The 26,649-nt window shown below is 39.5% G+C and overlaps 2 long non-coding RNA genes across 2 annotated transcripts; one reads left to right on the top strand and one right to left on the bottom strand.

Moving 5' to 3' along the window:
• The first annotated feature begins 3,849 nt into the window (after positions 1-3,849).
• On the top strand, positions 3,850-12,755 carry LOC139134298 (uncharacterized). Its single transcript, XR_011552774.1, has 5 exons — positions 3,850-4,098; positions 8,030-8,061; positions 8,380-8,504; positions 11,876-12,030; positions 12,729-12,755. It is a non-coding gene; the product is annotated as an uncharacterized lncRNA (long non-coding RNA).
• Positions 12,756-17,003: 4,248 nt separating this feature from the next.
• On the bottom strand, positions 17,004-25,849 carry LOC139135163 (uncharacterized). Its single transcript, XR_011552938.1, has 3 exons — positions 25,586-25,849; positions 20,784-20,885; positions 17,004-18,643 (listed from the first exon to the last, which is right to left on the bottom strand). It is a non-coding gene; the product is annotated as an uncharacterized lncRNA (long non-coding RNA).
• Between the last annotated feature and the right edge of the window lie 800 nt (positions 25,850-26,649).

The raw sequence follows: 26,649 nt of genomic DNA, 5'->3' as shown, positions 1-26,649 counted from the left end.
ATAGTCAGGTTGCCATGGCAAACATAAACAAAGGGACATCTCGTAATAGAATAGTTATGTCTGCCTTGCGTGAGCTTTTCTGGATTTCAGTCTGTCATAACTTTCACATCAAGGCTATCTATATCCCGGGAAAGGATAATCACATTCCAGATGCTATTTCTCGCTTGCATCAACCAGGTCAATTTCAGCGTTTACATGCTATGCTTTCGTCACAAACTACACATGCTAGTTTTCTTAATTCTTTCTGGTTTCATATGTCTCATGCTGCCTTTTCCTTGCTTATCACTCAGATCCCAAACTTCAGGAACTGGAGAGAGAACTCGACTTCGAAATCGCTTTCTATAGGAGTAATGCCTTTTCCACATTGACAAATCAACATACAAAGTACACCGTAAAGCCTATTTACAATTCTGCAATCAGTACGGGTACAACCCGGTACCCATTGAACCCGGGGTAGTATGTCGGTATGCAGCTTATCTGGCTAGGCGATTGTCGACTTCATCAGTACGTCAGTATCTTAATATTATCCGCCTCCTTCATCTTGAGGGGGGATTTTCAAACCCCCTAGTAGATAATTTCTCTCTTAGTTCCTTGTTGAAAGGTGTCGCTAGAGTTAAAGGCACTGCAGTTAATCGCAAGCTTCCCATCACCCCAGAGCTTCTGCTTGGTTTACATTCACAACTAGACCTGTCTAAGCCCGTCGATATTGTTTTCTGGGCGGTTTGTCTGGTCCTATTTTTTTGCCTATTGCGGAGGTCAAATGTCCTTCCCTTATCTGTCAAAGATTTTGATTCCTCTCGTCATTTAACACGTCGGGATTTCCTGAAGTTTCCATGGGGTTTAGCGATTATTATCAGATGGTCAAAGACCATCCAGTGTCAGGACCGGGAGTTACTACTTCCGCTCCCCTATCTCAGAGGCCATCCCCTGTGTCCCGTGGCTGCTACTTTTGCGGCTTTTGTCTCCTGTCCCTCTTCTTGTGACGGTCCTGCCTTTGTGCTCCCGTCCTTTCCTTCACCTCGCCCTCTTCTCGCGGGGGCTTTCAGCAAGCGACTGGCGTCTTTTTTTGCAACCTTTGGTTCCTAATTTTAAGTTTTATTTCCACTCATAGTTTTCGTCGAGGCGGGGCATCATGGGCCCTGCAATGTGCATTCCTTCGGAATTAATTAAGTTATTGGGAGATTGGAAAAGCGATTCCTTTAGAAAATATCTGCACCCCTCCCTTCCCTTACGGCTAAGTTCAATTCAGCATTTTGCAACTCGTCTACCCTCTGTTTGATCCCTACTTCTTACGATCAAGTGTCTTGGGGTTTGGGGGATTTTAGTTAGTCATTTATTGTATAGTTTTAGTGTGTAGGTTAGAAGGGTTCCAGCGTTCTCCCTGAATCAAGCCGTTTATTTTGCATATTCATTACGCATTTGCATTACAATGGGAGAACTTGGTCCCTCACTGTGTGTTGTAACTTTTAGGTTTTTGTAGTTTAAGTTTTCTTGAATAAAATTATCCCCTATTGTACCAAGACACTTGAGTATACGCCGCCTGTGTTCGTTGACCGCTCGTTTTTTTGGGCGGCACCTGTATTTAAGGTAAAGTTAAATTTGTTTAACTGATTTTAAATGCAGGGCAGCTGGTTTCAATGTCAGAGATCATGGGTATGCAACAGATGTGATATGCTTTGGTCACGCTGCATTTTTGCATAATGGGAACAGAAGTTTCTTGTGGGAGTTTTTACAAAATATTTTAGTGTGCTGCTGCTGGCCAGTGTGCAAACAGCCTGTTTTCCTCACCCACCCACCCTTTTGCTGGTTTTTCAAAGTGTGGTTCTGGCTTTGCAATTTTTAACTTTGCAGGATTTAATCCTTCTTAACTTTTGTATTTCTTTGTTTGCTGTGATTTAATAGTTTTATAAGTAGTGTTTTCAGGGGATAGTTTTTTAGTTAGTCATTTATTGTATAGTTTTAGTGTGTAGGTTAGAAGGGTTCCAGCGTTCTCCCTGAATCAAGCCGTTTATTTTGCATATTCATTACGCATTTGCATTACAATGGGAGAACTTGGTCCCTCACTGTGTGTTGTAACTTTTAGGTTTTTGGTAGTATAAGTTTCTTGAATAAAATTATCCCCTATTGTACCAAGACACTTGAGTATACGCCGCCTGTGTTCGTTGCCGCTCGTTTTTGGCGGCACCTGTATTTAAAAGTTATTGCACACAATGTATACCTGCAATAATGCACCTGGCCATCACAGTATGCCCTTCGCCCTCTGTAGACAGTGATTGGCGAAGGCACTGACGGAAGTTCAAGTCAAATTTCACTTAGGGGAGGGCCGGGTGGGCCTTTCGGGACAAACACACCGAGTTTCGTTTAGGCCTACTGTGCGCGCATTTTAATCACGCACGATTCCCTTCATGAGAAACTTTAAAATGTGGGACACTTTCTTTGGGTTTTATTTTGGTAAATGAAACGACATTAACACCCAACATTAAATTTATTGTCTCCCCTTGCGCGATTACGAAATACACTTAAAGTACAAAACCATGTCCAGAGGATTGTTACAGCCAGCAAAATGTTCATATACAGAGTTACAATGAATAGACTTGCAAGAAATACATCCTTTAGAGATACCGCCACAATATGATCGGTGAGATGAAATTAAACATCAACTTGGAAGATCATCAGCTATGCACTACACACAAGGAACCTGTTTTTACTTTTTTATTGAAGTCGAGAATAATATACATTTACATTTTAGAAAAACCTGAAAACCACAAGATTTTTCTAAACTTCTCTCGCCAGAGCTTGTGAAAAGCCTCCCCACTTATTAATAGGTTTGTCGAGTTTGTTTTCACGAAGCGGTAAAGCGTCCTACTTTCTCTGTTACAAAAAAGTTCTTCAAATTTAAGGTCTGTACTTTCTTGTCACACATAAACTTAGTCTCTTGGCGGCAAACTAATGATCAGTAATTGAGGCAATTCGAAGTATCTATCTATCTATCTATCTATCTATCTATCTATCTATCTATCTATCTATCTATCTATCTATCTATCTATCTATCTATCTATCTATCCTGGGCTCGAAATTAACTTTTTCCCTGGTAGTCCACTTGGGCTACCATTTTCTGAAATCGGTAGCCCGGTAACAATGGCTGGTAGCCCATGCATATTTTAATTTAGGGTTATTGTTTTTTATTACCAAGACGAGGAAAAGCATTTTTTCAAGATTCTGCCCAAGAAGTGAATTTATTACACATTTGATGTGAATACTTGCACACCTTTGTTACCCAAAGGAAACTGGTATAATTGTAGGGACGAGTTTCCGATTGATACCTTTTGATCAAAATGCAATGAGAATATCATTTTCATTGGCTATCATTATCTATGCCTGTCATCCAAGTACATCAGTTGAGATATTGAAACTCTCTTGCAAAGTTCCATCGCAAGGTCGTCTTTGTAATTTGTAAAACAAAGTCACGGTCTGGCCTTACTATGTCCAGCTGGGTTCGACTGCATTTAGTAGTCTGTGTGGCCTACGGACTTTGGTAGCCCCAGGAAAAAGTTGGTAGTCTGTGGACGCGGGACTACCGCTAATTTCGAGCCCTGCTACCTATCTATCTATCTATCTATCTATCTATATCTATCTATATCTATCTATATCTATCTATCTATATCTATCTATCTATCTATATCTATCTATCGATCTATCTATATCTATCTATCTATCTATCTATCTTAAATCTATATATGTGTGTATGTATCCATTTGTATAAGTATTATACATACTTGTATATTGATTGATTAATTAATCATAGTAGTTGTGAATACAGTACAATTGGACCACAGTCTTACTGCAGGCGGTAGAAGTTGCAACTGAAAAATGACCTGAGGGCAGCGCTGCCCTCAGGGCAGCTCAAAGCCGAGTAAACATGTGCACAACATTCAATGACGTCACAAATTATTTGAAAATTGTACCCATCCGCGTAAGCGCGGCAAGAACCCAAGCACGCTGCAGAGAGCATACCCGTATCCGAACCCACCCTGCACTGTGACAGAACCATCTTGCAAATAGCGTGCTGGTGTTATTTGAAATGACTGAAGTGTGAAGGTAAGTCAAATTTCCCGAGACAAGTTGAAAATACATAATATATCAACAAGTTTGCCATGATCACACGGTCAACTTGCACAACGTAGTTGATATTGCATGGTAGTATTACTTCGCAATACATCCATGGTCGATGGTCTATGGTCAGCATGGTGCATAACCTGATCGCGGATAACTAGCAATCCTCAGCGGCGGTCGCTAGCAAGGCTTGATGACTTTGTACACGACTTTGTACGCTTTGTACGCAGTAGGGTCGCGTACGAAGTCATGCTGGCTAGCGACCGCCGCTACATTTGCCTAATCATTGCAGCTTAGTCGCCGAGTGCCCTGATGGAAATAGCATCATAATCAAGCGCCTCCCAGTGAGTGCAGACAAACAATTAAAACTTTTCACATTTCAGAAATTGCATATTCTTTTACCTCCATAGTGAATATCTACCAATATGCCCCAAGAGCAGCAATATATCTGTGCTGCCCTCAGGGCAGACATACATTTTCTATCCTTATAGCATTGCATAGTGTCTATCTACCAATCTGCCCTGAGGGCAGCAATATCATCAGAGCTGCCCCCAGGGCAGACATGTACATTTGATATGCTATCTACCAATCTGCCCTGAGGGTAGCAATATATCAGAGCTGCCTTCAGGGCAGACATATATTTCCTATTCTTACAGCATCGCACAGTATCCTTACAGCATTGGATAAGTGTATATCTACCAATGTGCCCTGAGGGCAACAATATTTCAGAGCTGCCCTCAGGGCAGACAAACATTTCCTATCCTTACAGCATTGCATAGTATCTACCAATCTGCTCCGAGGGCAGCAATATTTCAGAACTGCCCGTAGGGCAGACATACATTTCCTATGCTATCTATCAATCTGCCCTGAGGGCAGCAATATTTCAGAGCTGCCCTCATGGCAAACATACATTTCCTATCCTTGCAGCATTGCATAGTACATATCTAGCAATCTGCCCTGAGGGCAGCAATATTTCAGAGCTGTCCTTAGGGCAGACATACATTTCCAATGCTATCCATCAATCTGCCCTGAGGGCAGCAACATTTCAGAGCTGCCCTTAGGGCAAACATACATTTCCTATCCTTACAGCATTGCATAGTGTCTATCTTTCAATCTGCTCTAAGGGCAGCAATATATCAGAGTTGCCCTCAGGGTAGACATATATTTATTATCCTTGCAGCATTGCACAGTATCCTTACAGCATTTGATAAGTGTATATCTACCAATCTGCCCTGAGAGCAGCAATAATCAGAGCTGCCCTCAGGGCAGACATATACATTCCCTATGCTATCTACCAATCTGCCCTGAGAGCAGCAATAATCAGAGCTGCCCTCAGGGCAGACATATACATTCCCTATGCTATCTACCAATCTGCCCCAAGGGCAGCAATATAATCATAGCTGCCCTCAGGGCAGACATATGATTCCTATCCTTGCAGCATTGCATAGTATATATCTAGCAATCTGCCCTGCGGGCAGCAATATTTCAGAGCTGCCCGTAGGGCAGACATACATTTCCTATGCTATCTATCAATATGCCCTGAGGGCAGCAATACTTCAGAGCTGCCCTCAGGGCAAACATAAATTTCCTATCCTTACAGCATCGCACAGTATCCTTACAGCATTGGATAAGTGTATATCTACCAATGTGCCCTGAGGGCAACAATATTTCAGAGCTGCCCTCAGCGCAGACAACATTTCTATCCTTACAGCATTGCATAGTATCTACCAATCTGCTCTAAGGGCAGCAATATTTCAGAACTGCCCTTAGGGCAGACATACATTTCCTATGCTATCTATCAATCTGCCCTGAGGGCAGCAATATATCATAGCTGCCCTCAGGGCAGACATATATTTCCTATCCTTGCAGCATTGCATAGTATATATCTAGCAATCTGCCATGCGGGCAGCAATATTTCAGAGCTGCCCGTAGGGCAGACATACATTTCCTATGCTATCTATCAATATGCCCTGAGGGCAGCAATACTTCAGAGCTGCCCTCAGGGCAAACATAAATTTCCTATCCTTACAGCATCGCACAGTATCCTTACAGCATTGGATAAGTGTATATCTACCACAGTGCCCTGAGGGCAACAATATTTCAGAGCTGCCCTCAGGGCAGACAACATTTCCTATCCTTACAGCATTATATAGTATCTACCAATCTGCTCCAAGGGCAGCAATATTTCAGAACTGCCCTTAGGGCAGACATACATTTCCTATGCTATCTATCAATCTGCCCTGAGGGCAGCAATATATCAGAGCTGCCCTCAGGACAGACATATACATTTCCTATGTTATCTACCAATCTGCCCAAGGCAGCAATATAATAATAGCTGCCCTCAGGGCAGACATATATTTTCCTATCCTTGCAGCATTGCATAGTACATATCTAGCAATCTGCCCTGAGGGCAGCAATATTTCAGAGCTGTCCTTAGGGCAGACATACATTTCCAGTGCTATCCATCAATCTGCCCTGAGGGCAGCAATATTTCAGAGCTGCCCTCAGGGCAAACATACATTTCCTATCCTTACAGCATTGCATAGTGTCTATCTTTCAATCTGCTCTGAGGGCAGCAATATATCAGAGCTGCCCTCAGGGTAGACATATATTTATTATCCTTGCAGCATTGCACAGTATCCTTACAGCATTTGATAAGTGTATATCTACCAATCTGCCCTGAGAGCAGCAATAATCAGAGCTGCCCTCAGGGCAGACATACATTCCCTATGCTATCTACCAATCTGCCCTGAGAGCAGCAATAATCAGAGCTGCCCTCAGGGCAGACATATACATTCCCTATGCTATCTACCAATCTGCCCCAAGGGCAGCAATATATCATAGCTGCTCTCAGGGCAGACATGTATTTCTATCCTGACAGCATTGTTTAGTGTATCTCTACCAATCTGCCCTGAGGGCAACAATATTTCAGAGCTGTCCTCAGGGCAGACATACATTTATTATCCTTATAGCATTGCATAGTGTATATGTACCAAACTGCCCTGAGGGCAGCAATATGTGTAAGCTGACCTCAGGGCAGTTTGGTAGATATACACTGTGCAATGAGGTAAGGTCAGGAAATGTATATCTGCCCTGAGGGCAGCATTATGTGTGAGCTGCCCTCAGGGCAGATATACATTTCCTGACCTTACAGCATTGCACAGTGTAATTAGAGCTGACCTATGGGTAGAAATACATTTCGTATCCTATCTACCAATCTGCCCTGAGGGCAGCGATATATCAGAGCTGCCCTCAGGGCAGACATACATTTCGTATCTTTTCAGCATTGGACATGTGTATATTGCACTAATCTGCCCTGAGGGCAGCAATATATCAGAGCTGCCCTCAGGGCAGACATACATTTCTATGCTATTTACCAATCTGCCCTGAGGGCAGCCATATATTTCCTATCCTTACAGCATTGCATAGTGTATATGTACCATCTACCCTGAGGGCAGTTCTCAGGGCAGACATACATTTCCTATCCTTACAGCATTGCATAGTGTATTTCTACCAATCTGCCCTGAGGGAAGCAATATCTCTTAGGAGCCAAGATTTGCAGATACACAATACTGTTACATTATTGAGTCCTTGGGCTACATTAACAAAACTTAAAACGGTGGGAGGCAACAGGGCAACAAAATTTTTACCGCTCATGGAAAATGCCTGTCATATTTTCCTTTTAGAATGTGTACATTTGTATTGTGGATAGACCAGAATCACTGTTTTGTTTATCTTGTGAATTAGACATGGTTGTCCACTTGTACCCATTAATTAAACTGATCACAAGTATATGTTAATCTTCAAGTTCTGGTGACAAGAATAAAGTTGTTTGTAATGTGAGTTGTTGTTTGTCATTACATTTATCACATTGCATACATTTTTTAAGAATGATATGTTTGTAAATCTTTTCCAGATCAACTATATACAGCAAAATGACCCTGAAAGGTAAGTTTTTCTCAGCCTGATGAATATTCCACTCCCTTAGCTGAACTGTGACACAGACATATATCTTAATATCAAAATTTCTTGCAGTGAAAGCTTTTTGAAAAAAAAGCTGTTGTTCAGTTGCTTTGATATAAATTTTACACATTCCTATATATAATTCAGATTAGCTGTGATGAAGTGTGCATATCTTCTGTTACTGATATTAAATTATTATTGTTTAATCTTCTGTATGTTAGTAATCTACCTCACACTTGTCACTTCCTCATACACACTGTCATTTACTGTTCAGAAAAAATACCAATGTTCTTTGTATGTTAGAAACTGTGCAGCGCCTCTTGGGATGTGAGGGAGGTGATGAAAATATCCTTGGAAGTATTGGACCCCATAATATTACTGTTGGGACGATAAAAAGTATCAAACCTGATAAATGGTTGGAAGATAATGTAAGTTTTGTTGTTAGTAATTAAAGTATTGTCTCTATTTATTGGCATGATTTGTTGTACAGTTGTACCTGTAGCATCACTGCGTGTTTCTGCATGTGCTCAAATGTTTGTGGCACATCACAACAAATAAAAGACATAATGATTGACATGGCAATGTTCCAAATAATCACCTAATTGTACATCCACATTATATGAATTACTTATTTCCTTGTGGATCATGATGCGTTATTCTGATAAAAAATGTATAAATACTGGCATTGTTTTGACTGCCATTGCCTTGTAAAATTCCTAGTACAACTGTTTGACATGTCAAATGTTAAAAAGCAAACTAGAAATCACACACACAGCCATATAAAGTGTATTCAAATTTTACAAAAAATTATATTATTCTAATGAATGATTTGATGAAAGGTATTATGGTCTAGCTTAGATCTCACTCTGGATGAATCTTTGCCAATGCTAGTAGATTAATTGTAGTTTTTTGCTTTAAAAAATGTGCATTGTGTCATTATTTTAATAGAACATTGTCTTATAGATTGAGGCACAGTTCCTGTTGGTGCTCCACACCTCCACCCCCAACCACAACTGTGGTTGATTTGATCATCACTTGCATATTCTGAATACCAATGAAATGCCACCTGTCCTCGGAAGTTAAAATTTTGGCACATTTATCTTATGAAATATTTAACAATGTCTTGTGACACTAAAATGACTAATTCATTGCAGTCATGCCTTCCAATTCATCCTCTTTTACATAAAATGATACAATTATTTGCATGCCATATCAGCGTGTTCATTTTTAGCCGGTGCCGGCCAAATTGACCGGCTACTTTCGTATATTGGCCGGCTACTTTTCAGCACTGTTTCGCTCTCTGGCCCGGAAATTCTGGTTTTGATAACAATAATTAGATTTTTTTGTACTGGTGGTCTTGCAAGCCGCAGATAATATTTCAGAAGTGCCGATGTGGCTATATGTAGTCTAGCAATTTACGCGGTGAACTTGTTGCTATCACTGTAGTACCGCGATCAGCGAACGTGGTGTACTATACACTGGGAATCGCCGAGGTCAACCTCGCTCGCCCGATCACAGCCCGAATTATTCCGACGTTCACATCGGGTATAGCCGAAAATTGGACTAACATACAATTACGTTATCCCGCAATAGCCGACCATTTCCGAATGAAGCCGATTTTTGTTTCGCTCAAACGCGGAAGAGAAAAGTCGACGCTTGAGAGCTTTGGTTTTCTGCGTAGAGTAGGGCCTAGTCTGATGGGTTTGGTAGGTTTTTGATCAAATCTAAAGCGACCACATGCACAAGTTACTGAGTCTCATTTTTCATACTTTCGAAACGCCAGTCAATCTAATCCATGGTCGATCACGATGTCAATATTCAACTCAGTCGATCGACATCGCGTTTGTGGAGGGGCCGTGGTTGTGTGCATCCCGGAAGAGAAAGTCGACGCTTGAAAACTTTGATTTTCTGACTTTGTCTGTTGGTTTTGGGAGGTTTAGATCAAATCTAAACAAACAAAAAATTACTTGGTCTCACTTTTCGTACTATTGAAACGCTACGTCGATCACAGTGTCAAATTTCAGGTCGACCGATATCGCGTTGTGTGTACTGTCACTGTGTTACAATTGACTACCGGTACTTTGTACACACACGGCGTAGTACAGGCTGGCGTTCAGTGTCGTTAGTTTGAGGTTTTATCAAACATGAACACTGAAATTTAGCTCTCTTTTCAATTATATTCAACATCAGCAAAAAATCAATAATCAGCTCGCGGATTCGTTTTATTGTGAAATTAGTACAGTGAATTAAATTCACTGAAAATTGTGTTCCTATAATTCATTGAATTGAATAAACTCTTTGATTTTACTGTATCGTCAATCACGTTTATTTAAATCAGTAAAACACTTTGTACGGCCAGGCTGGTCAGGATTCTAGCGGATCATTATCTGGATTGTGAAAACCCTAGGCCCCACGTTCTATGATGTATTTCAAAATGTTTGTTCAAGTCATGAGCTAAACATAATTCTACACAACAGTCTGGTGAAATTTTGCTATTATCCTTGTCAACTGAATGCAGTTGACAGGCCTGAGTGATATCAATTAATTTTTCTGACTTTTTTTAAACTTTATCCCTTGAAAACATGTTGTAATTGGCAATGATAATGATTATTCTGTATACTGAAATGGTCTTTAATACTGTACAAGAATGCATAAAATTACTCCAAAATGTCTTCAAAATTTAAAAAGTTCTTGCCCACCCCGTCCCTGAAACCCTCCCCCTTGTGTGTGTTGAAATAACCTTTTATACACTGTATAAGAATGCATGAAATTGCTCAGAAATGTCTCAAATTTAAATATAATCCTTAACACTCTCATGCTGAAATGGTCTTTCATACAATCAATAATGCATGAAATTACTCCAAAATGTCTTCAAATTTTAAAAATTTCTTGCACACAGGGAGGGGACCCCCTCCCTGAAACCCTCCCTCCTGTGTGTATGTTGGAATAGCCTTTTATACACTGTATAAGAATGCATGAAATCGCTCAGAACTGTCTCCCCCCCCCCCCCCCCCCCCCCCCCCCCCCCCCGCCCAGGGAACCTGGTTGCACACAGAAGCTAACCGCCTACTTTTCTGAATTTTCCGCCTACTTCAAAAGTTTTTGAGAACCCTGCATATATAGTACTGGAAGTGCACAATAAATAGAATGCAGACGCCTGCAACTAGAGTAATTTACAGTAACCAATTTTCAACACTCCATGGACAGCAAAACCATTAGGTGTTTACGCGGGAACTCAAACGTTGTCATGGACTTACAAACTTGACCTTTGGTGGTGGTCTGGTGCTTGCAAAATAACTATAAATACAGCCAAATTTTACAATTTATAGCTCTTTTTACAAATCATTACTTAGCATAAACTTTCATCTGAATAACTTTAAATTTTCATCATGTCACCATCAAATTGTAGCAGAAAGATACTTTGTATCTCCATGTGTATAATTTTGTGGTTGGTATTGTCAATGACCTTTGAGGAAGTTTATTACTGCAATAGGAAGTTTCAAAGGAAACTAATGAATTAATCAAGTTAGAAAAATTTACATGTAGCTCAGAGTTCAACGACAATTTGATAATAAGCATACCGGTATATCAGACAGTATTTGTGCCACTGTAAGCAGCAGCTCCAAAGATAGTTTCTGTACTTCTATACTTCAAATTTTTTGAATATACAATATGAGTGGGTAAAAGTTTGGAGGGGAATACCATACATTTGCCTTGTAGCTTCAGAATTGCCAGGAGTCGAGACCCTATCCATCCTTGTGATCATCCATTTGTAATAAGCAAATTTGATTTTTAACAGGGAGACCCGCAGCTGAGCTATCTTCAAGGTTAAAGGGAGCATGCCATGAGGTAGATTTGGTCACACATGGAATGACCACTCCAATGATTGACACAGTCTCAAAATTATTGTCCAAAGTTGCAGATTGTGAAAGGAGGGCGTGTCTCGATGTCCTGGTAAGTGTTAGTTCACATATGATGTATTTATAACAATAAGTACAATAGTTTGTTTTGCTTTGTGTAAATTCCTGTACTTAGCATGAGTACTGCTTCCTATACATCGAATCAGAATGTGATTGGCCCAGTGGTTTCCGAGATATGCAATATGTTTACAATGTTACAAAATTCAAAATGGCCGCCATGTCACGTGACTCCAGTGAAAATACGGTATTCCACAGTAAATGCCACTCATCTCTACACTCATTTACTTATTGGTCTGTAGTTGGCCCTGTATGCTCTGTATCCACCTCTGTAAATCAAAAGATGGCACAACACCGTTTGGCTATCTAAAATCAAACAATTGTTCTTGCCTAGAGCTAAAAGCAGATAGTATCAGTACAAGTGGTTGAGGGTTAATTAAATTGAGTCATACATCCCTCATTTCTATGGAGAGGATGATGTACTTCAGCCAAATGGTATCAAAGGCTGTATTACGCTACACCTCTATGGCAGATGACACCCTGATCAATGTGTTCCATGCCAATACAAAGTACATAATGTATTTTAAGCATTTGTATGTCACTTGTATATCCTTTGTGTATCAGAAAATAAGCAAGTGTGTATCAGTGCTTGGTATAGTCACAGCAATACAATTTTTGATAACATAAAACTACAGTTAAAACTGACTAATTGTCACCACACTTTTCATTTTTTAGACTTCCAAGAAAGAAAACTGGCTGAAGGACATCATCAGACCAGATCATCATAAAATTTTGCCTGGCTTTGTAGACTTCTCCAACAGGTGTTTTAGTACTGTTATGCTAATAAAACAGTTAATAAATTGACTTGAAATATCAGTGTATTTGTTTTAAATGATGTGGTCATGCCAAGTAATGTCCACATATGAGTGTTCTCATTATGATTCATTGGGTTTATTATCATTTCTTGATATATACCCAAATGTAACTTCAGAAATAAATCATAAATTGGACTTTCAATTCAAAATCATAATACATAGAAAACTAGAACAGATAAGAACTGAATATACTCGTTTGGTTTAGAACAGCCAACTAAATAATTGCTACAATTAAAAATGTGAGTTTGAAACTTTGATAACTTTATTAACATGCAAGCCACACCTATTGAAAACATCAGTTCTAGTAATTTAGTTGAAATCCGTTCAACCTTCCTTCAGATATTGTGTATACAAAGACATTCACACTGCTAAACCATTAGCTTACCTTAACACACCACAGTACTACAAATTTCCCATGATTCATTCTGATTTGTACCATCAGAGATTTTCAAGTCAAGCCAAGCGTAGCTCACATGTGTAGACAATATTGTAAACTACCGATACAAATTTTGGAAACTGACAGAGACTTCTATTCAATCACCATTTCAGATTATTTTAAAAAGCAGGCATTATTGAGAGAGGCGATCCAAACCTTTTAAATTTTTCAAGCAATACAGAAGAGTTGGAAGTAAAACTGATAATTGAAGCACCTATTAAGTCAAACAAAAAGATATTTTTTTCTATTGACAATACAAAGGAAATTTACGTTTTAACTGTAAGTTGGTTATCTGCTTGTTGGTTATCTGTGCACAAAAACCTAACAAAATTTGTATACTAAAGACACCTCTTCATGTCAATTTGAGCATTTTGCAGTACCCTGTGTAATAACAATTTATAAGAACAAATTTACTTGATATAGCTGTGACATCTTATAAACACTCATTGCTTTTAGCTTTATTATGTATACAACAAGAATTTGTTACAGGCAAATATATATTTTAAATTTCTAGATGGTTGGATGCTCCTAGTTATCACACTTTCTATAGGTGTTTCTTTAATATTTTCAAAACCAAGAAGCTTTAACTTATGAAGCAATGTGTTGAACAGGTGTTTGATTCAAAGATGATATTCAACCAAAATACAAAATGACTGAAAATCTAGGTGGTCTCACATTGACCACAGAAAATCAAAACTGTGATCAAAATTAGAAAAGCGGCAGTCATTTGACCCATGACCACTGTTAATTTCAAGAGTCATAAATTGAAAACATACCTAAACACTCACGTAAAGCACACTTCACCAAAATAAAAAAATACAATATTCTGTTTATTGACAAAACAGGCTTCTAAAGCCCAAGCAGCTACTAAGAATTTTTTCATGATTAAAAAATATCAAGATTTAGTGTATACAGTTCAAATTAAACACTAGCAGACTATTTTATACTGTAAAACATAACAATTGTCAATTTGGTGAAGACAAAACATTGCTGATGACACAGTCCAGCTGGATTAAGGTGTTTCAATTTCAGTGTCTGAATTACTGTCTGGCAGCCTCATTACAGGTAAGAGGGGTGAATTAGTTAAATGTGAGAAAATCACATCAAAATGGTCATGTGGCGGCCATGTTTGTGTACTTAGGACAAAAATAGTGTGCCACATACCCATGGTCATGTTGGATCATAATAAAATAAATTGAAGTGCATTAGAATACCATAATACATTGTTGTTGTTCTAAGAGTGAACAAAATCTGTACAGGGATGGTTGGGTTTTAATTCAAATACATAAAAAATTGGAATAAAATGGCAGCCAGGCAGCCCAGCCGGACTGGGGAAACTGATAACTATGTTTAAAAGAAGTAATCAAAATTACATCCAGTTGTAAATGGGTGCTGTAGGATGAGGGGCACATTTCATGATACTTATTTTGAATCCAGTATTTCTCAGTGGAGTTAATGTTTTTGACCAAATAAAGTGTAAGTACAGAGGTAGTGTCCTGATTTGTGAAATAAACAGCAATCAGCAGTAGGGAATCCTGCAGATAAAACCGTGTCTCAGAATTTTTAAATAACTCATAGTTTTTTATACAAAAAGGGGTGAAAGTGACTACTCTGTCCTGTAGAATAAATGACTTTTATTTTTAGCATTATTATTCACTGTACAAGAACTAAAAGGAATTTAAAAATTCTTAGACACAGTTTTATACCCTAAGATACCCCATTACCTATATTTATTCAATGTGTGGTGTTTCCCTAGAAAAAGTTGACAGCATCCATGATCTTGGAGTTGAAGTTTCTTCCAATATGTCTTGGGACTAGCATATCAATATATCTATTACAAAAGCAAACCGCATGCTGGGACTGATTAAACGTACATGTGGCCACACCGGTTACACTAAAATGAAACTCCAAACTGTATTTATCCCTAGCCTGTAGTATTCTTGATTATTCATCCCAGTCATGGGCTGTCACGACAAAGCAATCATTGCTACTTCTTGAAGGTGTCCAAAAGAGAGCAACAAAATATATTCTGGGATATCCCCAGGAGATGAATTACAAAGAGCGTATGATTAAATTGAATTTGCTCATGTTGAGCTACAGGAGAGAATTAAATGACTGTGTCTTTTTAGCTAAATGTTTTATTGGTATGTATGATTTAAATTTAAGCCAGTTTGTCATATTCAAATCCCCTGATGATACTTCCATGAAGATGCCACTTTCAAAAACAAAATGTTTTCGTCATTCGTTTTTTAATAGAGCTTTTTACTCATGTACTGTAATGCCCTTTCATGGCAAATCTTCAACAAGTGTTAGGTCATACAAGTCTATATTATTAAAACATTACACGGGTCTGTTAAACAATAAATTTTATCTGATAACACTTGCACTGGGGTGGGAAAGTGCCACTGTAAAAGTTGCTGTCTCTGTTGATTTCTCTGGGTTTTTTTTGAAATTTTTCATACAGTTTTGTTATTGTTATATTTTTGGATTTATCTTATATCAATTGTCTTTTCTGTTTTCAATTTGTATGTGTAACTTGTAAAATTTGCTCTTTTGTGGAGGGTTGCTTTTTTATCGGTGCGACTCATCCTGACTTCATGTCAAAGCTGAATAAATAAATAAATAAATAAATAAAAATGAATACTCTGCAGTTTACAGATTACCAATCGGCAAACTGATCCCTTTATACTTATACTTTTAAGTAAAAAAAGTCAAAAACATGTGTTTTTGACAAAAACAAACACGCTCATATATTTTAGAAAATAAACACATTTTCCATAATTTTCAGATATAGAGCTTACAGAAAATTGGATCAAAAACATCATTTACACTGAGAAATACTGGATTCAAAATAGAAACATAAGTATCGGTAAAGGGACAAAGTCGGCCATTTTTCACGAATTTCATTTGATATGAGATACTACTTATATTGTTTGACATGTTGAAAGATAATGAATGGGTGACCATGCATATATTCAACCCCGGTTTTAGACCTGATACATGAAACCATCGCGAAAATGAATTAATGGTCATGACTATTAATTCATTTTTGCGATGGTTTTATTTAATTTGTCTAGAACCGAGGTCGAACTATGTGTGGTCACCCATTCAGTCAGTACCTTTCAACATGTCAAACAGTATAAGTAGTATCTTGCATCAAACAAAATTCAGAAAAATGGCCGACTTTATCCCTTTAAGCATGCATCTCATCCTTAAAGTGACAGTAGCTGTAATTGCTGTGCCACTATGACGCCTCGACTCCCACATCATGGCAGTACGTGCATCCCTGGGTAACATGCTACCCTCCCCAGAGGCTACTCAAATCTGTGAGTGGCCTTAAGGGAAAGGTGGTGATGACGCTGGGATGTGCCGTCGCTCCTGGATTTCTGCCAGACCTTTGTCTCCACGTCGTTTCTTTGCGTTAAACAATTTACCATGAGAAATGAATTTCTGTCCTGACTAAATGCACTTTTCAACTGTAGCTTGCTACACATACATGTACACTAGTTCTGTTGATAGGCTTAACGCTTGGAATTTCAACATTCTTTAGGTAGTACAAGAAGTGACTTGTCAAAAATCAGAGCAAAAATATTGAACAACTCATCAAAGGTTACAGCTACTTACACTTTAATACCAACACTGCTAATTTTGTACATTTCTAAGCCAACAATTGGCAATAAGGCGAAGAAAATAAGCGACCTAGAGGCCGATATAGCTTGAGAGAATAACGATATTTGACACAAGTGTTGATAAAGAAGGTTGGAATCTTTGATAGTTCAATTCAGTGGCCAGACATGATTGGCAATAATAGCTGCAAAAATACACAATTGAAGATTTTATCATAATTTGAACATATCACATTAAGATCATCCCTAAGAACATGTCAACCAAAGCTATCAGACGAGCAGTTCTTTGAGCATCAAATTGTTTTAACAAATATGGCACAAATTGCCAAAAACAATACAAAATCGCAGATTTTATCATAATTTCAATATATCACATTAAAATATCCCCTTGGAACCTGTATAGCAATTATCATAGCTATTAATGAGCAGTTTATAAGAAACGCATTTTTGTGACCTAAATGGCAAAAGTTGCCCCAAAAAGTACAAAATTAGATTTCATCATGATTTTAATATTTCAAATGTTGTTCATCTGTAGGAACCTGTCTACAAATTCCAAAGCTATTAGATGAGCAATTTTCGAGAGACACATTTTTTGACCAAAAATGACAAAAATTGCACAAAAAATACATAGTTGCAGATTTCATCATAATTTCAATATATCACATTCAGTTCATCTGTAGGAACCTGTGTACCAAATATCACAGCTGTCAGATATGTGGTTTTTGTGAAACAAATTTTTTGACCAAAAATGACAAAATTGCCTTGAAAATAAAAATTTGCATATTTCTGCACAATTTGAACAAACCTGAAGTAGATCATCCCTTGGGACCTATGTACCAAGTATCAAAGCTAATCTGACAAGTACTTTTGAGGAAGATTTTTAAAGATTTTTTGACTCAAAATGACAAAAATTACAAATATGCAAATTTCACCACAATTTGAACAAAATTAAGTGAGGTCACCCCAAGTGGACTGCAAATTGAATTTCAAAGCAATCGGACTTGCCGTTTCAGAGGAGAAGGCAATTGTTGACAGACGACAGACAATCAGCCTATTTGACAAGCTCTGCATCGCTGACAGCAGAGCTAATAAAAAGTTTGATTTTCATCCTCTCGCATCTCAATACAGATCAATTTGTCTTTTATTTGTCTTTACTTCATATTCTCTGTCTCCATCCTGAGATGCGCATCTGACTGGTCTTTTAGAATTTCCACAAGAAAAGTCATAGCTATGATCAGCTGAGTTTCTCTTTCTGTTATTCTTGTTAATATTTTTCCTATATGGATGTAGCAGTTTTATGAGCTTAACCTAACTTTTCACTTTAAATATTGAAAAAGCTTCATTGTGAGCTTTTTCCAACAAACTGTTCAATGTAGGACTATCCACAAAATCCTCACTCAAACTCCAATCAAACAAATCCCTGATCATATCTGTTGAAGTCAGCTGAAGCGGCTTCCCATCACTACATGTTGGTGGTTGTTGACACACTTCATCAGCTGTACATGCAGAATACATGGGTTCACTGTACATGTTTATGCAGGCCAATGCTAGTATACACTAACACTTTTCATCAGATGGCATTCCCAAATACCATCTGTTGTGGTCATCTTCACACGCTTGTCAAACCCCAATTCAAGTATTCTTTGTGCAACATCCTCACTGCTCTTATTAACTTTAGATAGTCTGCCAGCCAGCTGCAATCCCTCAAGGTAACTAAAAAATAAAGCAAAGACATTGATGAATATTTGGCCCCACTCTCTTGGTGAATGCATTGTTCTCGTACATTTACAAGATTTGTGTACACTACACTGGTACCTAATATGATGTCAGCAAATTTCAGCAATTTGGTTTCATGTCAAAAAATAGAAACATGCCTGGAATGAATAACTAGCCTTGTCTGTAAAACTATCATCTACAAACACATTAGTTACACATCAGGTGAATCTTTTTTTAAAGTATTATATGAAGAATTAACACTATGATTCTATGATCAACTAACAGCATAATTTCTTCTATTCAAACAAGCCTTTGCTTTGTAGCTACTAAGATGTCCTGTATCCTCTAGTGTCTAAAGGACAGGATGGATACTGCGATACAAGCAAAGTTCAAGTGCACAATAACCTAGCCGGAGAGAAAACAATATGGGGCGGGGCAGTGTTTTTAAGAATTATATGCACATATGCAAATTTTTCAAGGAATACAAGTTTGTGACATGATTAAAGCATATAATTTCAGTGAATGTACAGTGACAAATAAGAGCTGGGACAGATATGAGGACAATGCAGTTCAATGAATCATAGATTATCCAGCATTGAAACACAGTCTCTCTACCACCAGTCTGGAAACATGCCTGGTTTCTTTGTGACAGAGCATATGGACAAACAAGTGATGAACACCTTTTTGTGTCAGAAAGTTGAGACAAATAGTCATGCATATTATTAAGAACCTATTTGCATCTCACAGAGACACATTACACATTTTCCTGAGTGCAGACATTTTGAAATCTACATTTAGAATTATTTTGATTCAAAATGGAACTATGGTATACTGTGAACTTAATTACATCAATTTTTGATGCAAAGAAACACCACATTGCAAGAAAAGGAGAGCATAATTGTGACAGCAAATCATATAACACTTAAAATGTATAGGTGATTGACACCTTTAACAATACCTGTTTCCAGACAAGTGATAGAGAGACAGTGACTGAAAACAGATACTGTTGAGAGCAAAATATTTTGCGTCTCCACACATCTGAAAAAATAAACGTTTTTAGTATCAAAATTTTGTTGAACATGTCATATACACTGTAATACCACAAACCCTGAATACAAACAAACAAGAATTGTGGAAACTTATCCCTGCAATGCCTGATTACGGTGGCTTCAAATTACACTCAATTTGCTTACGTGTAGAAAACCAGTTGAGACACATTTCACAAGTGGTACGTGTGACGTCACACAGTACGGAAACCTTACACATATTTATGAGCACATGTAAAACCTATGGAATTCACAGGTGTCAAAGGGGAAGGACGCCCAGCAATTCTGTGTTCATCAAGACAAAATCTATGAAAAACTGGAGCGAAAGCTGTCTTTATTATTCACTTTAACATAGTGATAATGCGATGGTGTCTTTTTAATAGACCCTGATTACAAGTGGAAGTGATGTAACATACTAGTGCCTTCAGTTTGTAATACCCACTGCACTGAGGCTTATAGGGCTTCCCCAGCAGCTGACTATTGTAATTACTAGGCCCTTACGTCACTTCTACCTATAACCACAGAATTCTAAAAGGGCCCGCTGCGCTATAGATAATTGCAAGGGAATAAAAAAGACTGATTTCACACCACTTTTCCTCAGATTATTTTATTGATGAACACCAGATCACTGGGTAACCTTTCCCTTAACCTAAGTGACGACCAATGTTCATGGCCACTTGTGCCACCAGGCTGTTACCTGTGGTGGGACAATACTACCATTAAGAACCTAACATGGCTTATATTTCCATTTGACTTAAGCCGGGTATTAAACTTAAAAAGTTTGGCTAAACGAGATAACAAGATACATGGCTGTATGTAAAATGGGTTTTGATCTATAGATAAAAAGTTGGAACTGGGTGAAAAAAATGAAGAATATTGATGAGAAAGTGTCACACTCCTAAGAAATATTGATTTCATTCCTCTAAATAAAATTTACAGATCAAGAAGACAACAGAGAAACAAATAGCTGTAACTTAACAAGAACTTTGTCAATTTGTTAAGGTCTGTGCATGCATAGACAGTAGAGGGGGAAGACTATACTGTCTATGGTCTGTGGTAATAGTTACCATGTATATAACAATTGAGCTTACCTATAGTAGATTTTAACTTTTGCAGAAATCAATTTCAAGAGCTCATCAATTCTCCTATTTGCAATTCCCTTCAAAAACTGATACTTCATGGAATGGAAAAATCTGTAAAACAAAGCAACAACTTAAATATCAATTCATTTCTTCAAGCATATACATTATAGAAAGTTCATGAAAACAATATGTTCACTTTGATCAAACTTGCAAAATTGGACTTGCTGTCATAAAAAACACAGCCTGAACTTTCTTCAGGTCATTTTCTCAAAGATCTTCGGGAGAATTTTATGCTTGGAAGTACAACATAAATGTACGGTATATTGCTGCCCTCAGGGCAGATTGGTAGATAGGATGAGAAATGTATGTCTGCCCTAAGGGCAGCTCTGATATATTGCTGCCCTCATGGCAGATTGGTAACTTGAATACACTGTGCAATGCTGTAAGAATAGAAATATATGTCTGCCCTGAGGGCAGCTCTGATATTTTGCTACCCTAAGGGCAGATTGGTAGATAGGATAAGAAATGTATGATTGCCCTGAGGGCAGCTGTGATAAAATGCTGCCCTCAGGGCAGATTGGTAGATAGCATAGGGAATGTATACATGTGTACCCCAAGGGCAGCTCTGATATAATGCTGCCCTCAGAGCAGATTGGTATAGGAGAAGAAATGTAAGTCTGCCCTGAGGGCAGCTCTGAAAAATTGCTGCCCTAAGGGCAGATTTGTAGATAGCATAGGGAATGTATACATGTCTGCCCCAAGGGCAGCTCTGATAAATTGCTGCCCTTAGGGCAGATTGGTAGATAGCATAGAGAATGTATATGTCTGCCCCAAGGGAAGCACTGATATTTGCTGTCCTCAGGGCAGATTGGTAGATATACACTTATATCAAATGCTGTAAGGTTAGGAAATGTATGTTTGCCCTGAGGGCAGCTCTGATATATTGCTGCCTGCAGGGCAGATTGGCAGATAGGATAAGTAATGTATGTCTGCCCTTAGGGCAGCTCTGCTAAATTGTTGCCCTCAGGGCAGATTGGTAGATAGCATAGGATATGTATACTGGTAGATAGCATAGGATATGTATACATGTGTACCCCAAGGGCAGCTCTGATATAATGCTGCCCTCAGGGCAAATTGGTAACTTGAATACACTGTGCAATGCTGTAAGAATAGAAATATATGTCTGCCCTGAGGGCAGCTCTGATATTTTGCTACCCTAAGGGCAGATTGGTAGATAGGATAAGAAATGTATGATTGCCCTGAGGGCAGCTGTGATAAAATGCTGCCCTCAGGGCAGATTGGTAGATAGCATAGGGAATGTATACATGTGTACCCCAAGGGCAGCTCTGATATAATGCTGCCCTCAGAGCAGATTGGTATAGGAGAAGAAATGTAAGTCTGCCCTGAGGGCAGCTCTGAAAAATTGCTGCCCTAAGGGCAGATTTGTAGATAGCATAGGGAATGTATACATGTCTGCCCCAAGGGTAGCTCCGATAAATTGCTGCCCTTAGGGCAGATTGGTAGATAGCATAGAGAATGTATATGTCTGCCCCAAGGGAAGCACTGATATTTGCTGTCCTCAGGGCAGATTGGTAGATATACACTTATATCAATGCTGTAAGGTTAGGAAATGTATGTTTGCCCTGAGGGCAGCTCTGATATATTGCTGCCTGCAGGGCAGATTGGCAGATAGGATAAGTAATGTATGTCTGCCCTTAGGGCAGCTCTGCTAAATTGTTGCCCTCAGGGCAGTTGGTAGATAGCATAGGATATGTATACTGGTAGATAGCATAGGATATGTATACATGTGTACCCCAAGGGCAGCTCTGATATAATGCTGCCCTCAGGGCAAATTGGTAGATAGCATAGAGAAAGTATATGTCTGCCTTGAGGGCAGCTCTGATATATTGCTGCCCTCAGAGCAGATTGGTAGAGATACAGTTATCCACTGCTGTAAGGTTAGGAAATGTATGTTTGCCCTGAGGGCAGCTCTGATATATTGCTGCCCTTAGGGCAGATTGGTATAGGAGAAGAAATGTAAGTCTGCCCTGAGGGCAGCTCTGAAAAATTGCTGCCCTAAGGGCAGATTTGTAGATAGCATAGGGAATGTATACATGTCTGCCCCAAGGGCAGCTCTGATAAATTGCTGCCCTTAGGGCAGATTGGTAGATAGCATAGAGAATGTATATGTCTGCCCCAAGGGAAGCACTGATATTTGCTGTCCTCAGGGCAGATTGGTAGATATACACTTATATCAAATGCTGTAAGGTTAGGAAATGTATGTTTGCCCTGAGGGCAGCTCTGATATATTGCTGCCTGCAGGGCAGATTGGCAGATAGGATAAGTAATGTATGTCTGCCCTTAGGGCAGCTCTGCTAAATTGTTGCCCTCAGGGCAGATTGGTAGATAGCATAGGATATGTATACTGGTAGATAGCATAGGATATGTATACATGTGTACCCCAAGGGCAGCTCTGATATAATGCTGCCCTCAGGGCAAATTGGTAGATAGCATAGAGAAAGTATATGTCTGCCTTGAGGGCAGCTCTGATATATTGCTGCCCTCAGAGCAGATTGGTAGAGATACAGTTATCCACTGCTGTAAGGTTAGGAAATGTATGTTTGCCCTGAGGGCAGCTCTGATATATTGCTGCCCTTAGGGCAGATTGGTATAGGAGAAGAAATGTAAGTCTGCCCTGAGGGCAGCTCTGAAAAATTGCTGCCCTAAGGGCAGATTTGTAGATAGCATAGGGAATGTATACATGTCTGCCCCAAGGGCAGCTCTGATAATTTGCTGCCCTTAGGGCAGATTGGTAGATAGCATAGAGAATGTATATGTCTGCCCCAAGGGAAGCACTGATATTTGCTGTCCTCAGGGCAGATTGGTAGATATACACTTATATCAAATGCTGTAAGGTTAGGAAATGTACGTTTGCCCTGAGGGCAGCTCTGATATATTGCTGCCTGCAGGGCAGATTGGCAGATAGGATAAGAAATGTATGTCTGCCCTTTGGGCAGCTCTGCTAAATTGTTACTGTCAGGGCAAATTGGTAGATAGCATAGGATATGTATACATGTGTACCCCAAGGGCAGCTCTGATATAATGCTGCCCTCAGGGCAAATTGGTAGATAGCATAGAGAAAGTATATGTCTGCCTTGAGGGCAGCTCTGATATATTGCTGCCCTCAGAGCATTTCCTAACCTTACAGCAGTGGATAAGTGTATCTCTACCAATCTGAGATTGGTAGAGATACACTTATCCACTGCTGTAAGGTTAGGAAATGTATGTTTGTCCTGAGGGCAGCTCTGATATATTGCTGCCCTTAGGGCAGATTGGTATAGGAGAAGAAATGTAAGTCTGCCCTGAGGGCAGCTCTGAAAAATTGCTGCCCTAAGGGCAGATTTGTAGATAGCATATATAGGAAATGTATACATGTCTGCCCCAAGAGCAGCTCTGATAAATTGCTGCCCTTAGGGCAGATTGGTAGATAGCATAGAGAATGTATATGTCTGCCCTAAGGGAAGCACTGATATTTGCTGTCCTCAGGGCAGATTGGTAGATATACACTTATATCAAATGCTGTAAGGTTAGGAAATGTATATTTGCCCTGAGGGCAGCTCTGATATATTGCTTCCTGCAGGGCAGATTGGCAGATAGGATAAGAAATGTATGTCTGCCCTTAGGGCAGCTCTGCTAAATTGTTGCCCTCAGGGCAGATCGGCAGATAGCATAGGGAATGTACACGTCTACCCTGAGGGCAGCTTTGATAAACTGTTGCCCTTACGGTAGATTGGTAGATAGCATTGAGAATGTATAAGTCTGCCCAAAGGGCAGGTCTGATATATTGCTGCCCTCAGGGCAGATTGGTAGATAGCATAGAGAATGTATTGTCTGCCCCAAGGGCAGCTCTGATATATTGCTGCCCTTAGGGCAGATAGGTAGATAGCATAGAGAATGTATATGTCTGCCCCAAGGGCAGCTCTGATACATTTCTGCCCTCAGGGCAGATAGGTAGATAGCATAGAGAATGTTTATAGATCTGCTCCAAGGGCAGCTCTGACATATTGCTGCCCTTAGGGCAGATAGGTTGATAGAGAACTATATGTCTGCCCCAAGGGCAGCTCTGATACATTGCTGCCCTCAAGGCAGATTGGTAGATATACACAGTGACTATGCAATGCTGTAATGATAGGAAAAATAATTTTGCCCTGAGGGCAGCTCTGAAATATTGGTGCCCTCAGGGCAGATTATGCAATGCTGTAAGGATAGGAAATATGTCTGCCCTGAGGGCAGCTCTGATATATTAGTATTACTGCCCTTGGGGCAGATTGGTAGATACTAGACACTACACAATCCAATGAGGATAGAAAATGTATGTCTGCCCTGAGGGCAGAGCAGATAAATCGCTGCTCTCTGGGCAGAGTGGTAGATATTCACTACGGACGTAGGCGAATATACATTATGCAATTTTGGACAAGTTTTAATTGTTTGTTTGCACTCACCTTGTATGCCATTTGCATCAGGGCACTCCGCTAATGTAGAGATCGACGGTCGCTAGCCAGCATGACTTCGTACGCGACCCTTCCGCGTACAAAGGCGGACAAAGTCGTGTACAAAGTCATCAAGCCTTGCTAGCGACCGCCGCAACAATGATTGCAGCTATCCATGATCAGAGTACGTACCATCAACCATTGAGGTATGACGGAGTAACACCACCTTGCATTACTACGTTTTGCAAGTTAACCGTGTGATCATGGCAAACGTGTTGATATATTATGTATTTTCAACTTGTCTTGGGAAATTTGACTTACCTTAACGTTTCATCCTTTTGAAATAACACACCAGCAAGCTAAAGATCGTTCTGACACAGTGCAGTGCCGGGTAAGGTACGACTATAGGTATGCTCTCTGCAGCGTGCGTCGGCACTTCGATGACTTGCCGCGCTTACGCGGACGGGGACTATTTTTCAAATAATTTGTGACGTCATTGAATGTTGTGCAGATGTTGGAGCTGCCCTGAGGGCAGCGCTGCCCTCAGGTCATTTTTCAGTTGCAACTTCTACCGCCTGCCAGATAACTTTCGACAGCCATTTTGAAATTCAAAATGTTCTTACATCAGGCTCGTACAACGATTACGTTTTGTGAAAACACCAGCAAGATATGTTAGCAGAACACAATTTTCCTGTTCTGTCGCTGGCAATTACTGAATTAATATACAGGTGCATTACAAGACACCATTGAGCGAGTTTACAAGAGGCCGTCCATCTGCTAGAGAACGTATGAATACGCACCCTAGTTGTCGTACACGCAAATGATTGGTCCTCGTAGTGAAAGAAATGTGCCAGGATGCAGACGCAGCAAATCTCTCCAGCGTTGACCGTTTTATATGCAAAGCAACGATTGTGATTTCTTTATAACAAAAAGTATCAAGAATATGTTGAATATGCTTTTTCCGGGTGTACGACGATCATAAATGTCGTTCCAGTGAAGGGCGCAAAAGTGAATGCGGTCCTTGGAAAACAGCGGCGCTCGATCAGCAACACCACTTCCCCATTCTCAGTCAAATAAGGGCTCTGACATCACTTTCGCCTTGGTCTCCACTTATATTGAAATGCCCAAAAGAGGAACAAGTTTTATACTTTTTATCTATATCAGTCCGGTGGTCGCACAATGATGTGCAACACATTATGATAAGTAAGATCTTTATTGGCGGGCGGTATTATCTCCTGCTGAAAAGAGAATTCCAAAAGGGCATATTGGGCAGTGAATGAACCACAGAGAAGGAGATTTTTCTCCTTGTCTGCAGACCAAATTATACGCACTTACGAGAGGTACATGGGGATACTCGGCGTTCTGGAGTGTGGGGGTGGTGCAAA

Source organism: Ptychodera flava, chromosome 6 (assembly GCF_041260155.1).
Source record: "Ptychodera flava strain L36383 chromosome 6, AS_Pfla_20210202, whole genome shotgun sequence".
Lineage (NCBI taxonomy): Eukaryota > Metazoa > Hemichordata > Enteropneusta > Ptychoderidae > Ptychodera > Ptychodera flava.
Note: the sequence above shows the minus strand (reverse complement) of the source record. Positions and strands in the feature narration are given on the sequence as shown.